The 2,722-nt window shown below is 32.2% G+C and overlaps 1 non-coding gene across 1 annotated transcript; it reads right to left on the reverse strand.

The window, feature by feature from the left end:
* Positions 1-310: 310 nt before the first annotated feature.
* Positions 311-417, reverse strand: LOC139878923 (small nucleolar RNA R71). Its single transcript, XR_011769785.1, has one exon. It is a non-coding gene; the product is annotated as a small nucleolar RNA R71 (small nucleolar RNA).
* Positions 418-2,722: the final 2,305 nt, after the last annotated feature.

A 2,722-nucleotide genomic window follows, 5' to 3' on the forward strand; every position in this document is an offset into this window, starting at 1 on the left:
TAAACCAGGCATTAATGCACCAGATTATGAAATCAAAGGATAAATACTACACATGGTAACTAATCAATGCCAATTTAGTGGTGCGCCAAAGGAAGATTCAAACAAACATCTTCGAACCTTTAATAGGATCTGTACTCTATTCAAAATCAGAGAAGTTGAGGATGAACAGATCTATCTCATGTTGTTTCCCTGGGCTTTAAAGGGAGAAGCCAAAGATTGGTTAGAATCGTTACCTGAAGGGGCGATTGATACATGGGATGTTTTAGTTGAAAAATTTCTTAAACAATTCTTTCCGGCATCTAAAGCCGTGAGACTTCAAGGAGAAATTGTTACGTTCACTCAAAAGCTAAATGAAACATTATATGAGGCATGGACAAGATTCAGAAAGTTGTTGAGAGGATGTCCTCAACATGGTTTAGACACTTATCAAATAATACAAATACTCTACCAAGGATGCGACATTACTACACGAAAAGACATCAACATTGAAGGTATTTCGTATGCCCGAGAGACATATTAAATTAATGTGGTTAATGTGTTATGATCCAAGTCGGGTCATACCCAATAACAAGCTTACCGACACCTTATATGTATTTAATTTTAACGATTGGATCATTGATTAAATACGTGACACTTTAACATTAAGAAAAATGGTTTTCTGAAATACTACTTGATGTATACATATATATAAAAATTATGGAATAATTTATATAATATGGATTTAATTATTTATAGGTTAAATAATTAATAATGTTATGTTACATTTCTTTATAATTGATTTTATATAAAATGTACATAATTAATATGCAAGTTTATAAAATGTGCATTATAATTTATATGGAAGTTTTATATATAATAGTTTTATAAAAGTTTAACTTATATAAAACTATTTTATTTAAACTAATATGGGAGTGGCCTTGGAGTTGTAAGAAGGCATGCTAATGATTCCCTACACCTTGCCATACTTTCCCACTTCCATATACATGCACATTTGACTCTTTGTGGAGAGAGATACTTGCAAAATACATAAAAAAAAACTGCATAAACCCCTACATTCTGCTGCAGAAAGCCGTGGGCTTTGAGGGAGAAGAAAGGGTTCTCATTTTAGTTTTTGCAAGCTCATTCAAGTGTTAAACAAAATCCTAACTAAAAGCAAGGGTGTTGGTGCATAAGTTTGGGGTATAACAACTTGAGGTTTCACACTTTTGGAGCTCCATTCATCATCATCATCATCTTCATCATTTACTAGCAAGCTTGGAGTAGGTATAACTTCTTTACTTGCTTGTAGTTTGTAAGTATATATCACAACTTGATCCTAATTGGGATTTAACTTTAATTGGTTAATGATTAACAAGTTCTAAATGGTAATACTTACATGCTTCTGCTTTCATTTGATTCTTAAAATGTTTTATACATAATGGAACTTGTTAAATCCCAACAATGGTATCTAGAGCCGAAGTTGTTGAAATATGCTTCGAGATGACTTATTAAACCCACTATAATTTTGCATTTTATGAACATGCATGCAGGTAAAATGCAAAAACTTTGATTTTTTGGGTGGGTACTATTTTGGCCAAATTTGGAAGTTCCTTAATGGGTTTGGAACTTCAAATTTGGTCATATTTTGTTGTGTGTTGGAGTTCACAATCAAGCCTTGACCTTGTGTTTGAATGGTTGCATGTTTGGTATGTAATATTGATTCATTCATGTGGTTGTAATATTCATGTAATTTGGTTTGTAATAATTATTCTTTTGGTTATGTAATTTATTTTATATTTGGCATGTAAAATAGATTAGGTTGTATTTTCATTTTCTAGACAAAATGTATTAGGATATATTTTGTAACAAGATGAAGATGCATGAAGATCACAAGGATGAACACAAGAATCATGTGGATGCAAGGTTAAGTGGGAGGTTAAAACCTCTTACTTTGTGTTTTAACCCTTAACCGGTGACATTTGTTTTCGGCTAAACAAATGTCCACCAAATTGGCTTGATTGTGAACACATTTGTTTTGCATGCGTGGTTGTTTTATTTCTTGTATGATTGTGGATTGTGTATGTTACTACAACAAGTTATCACACAAGTTAAACAACAAGCAAAACTACAATTTAATTGGTTAAATTATTAACAATATGCAATGAACAAACTACAATTTAATTGGTTAAATTAAAATGGCAAAAGACGTTAATAAATGGTTATTAAGAACTAGAAACGGATTGCACATATAAAATGGTTTATATCAAAGTAATAAAATTGGAATTATTACATGACATGAAAATGGATTTTCATAAGTACCATACACTAAATGCATGTTGGTGTATGGCATAAAAGTTTTCTTAAACTAGAAATAACGAAAACTCAAAATCCCTTTAACAAATAAGGTAAACAAGTTTAACGCCATCCTATTATGTGACACTTAGGCGTATTAGGGAACTCATGATGGGATAAAGGTCACCTAACCGTTATGAGCAAACTAATATGATTAAGGTGAATTTCGCATGCTTGTGGGATAAAGGTCACCTAACCACTTGAATGTTAAGTTTGCACGTTTACACAAGTAGGACGACTTGATTTGGAAATCATGAACTTAGGGTCACCGAAGCATGATGAACAAATAGGCGTTGATGGGATAATATGCCATGCAAAAGGATTGCATGATCCCATAACTTAGAAGTTGCAAAAGGATTGCAATTGTCATGCAATGACTACCTAGCTAAAT

The sequence above is a fragment of the Rutidosis leptorrhynchoides genome, chromosome 11, assembly GCF_046630445.1.
Source record: "Rutidosis leptorrhynchoides isolate AG116_Rl617_1_P2 chromosome 11, CSIRO_AGI_Rlap_v1, whole genome shotgun sequence".
Classification (NCBI taxonomy): domain Eukaryota; kingdom Viridiplantae; phylum Streptophyta; class Magnoliopsida; order Asterales; family Asteraceae; genus Rutidosis; species Rutidosis leptorrhynchoides.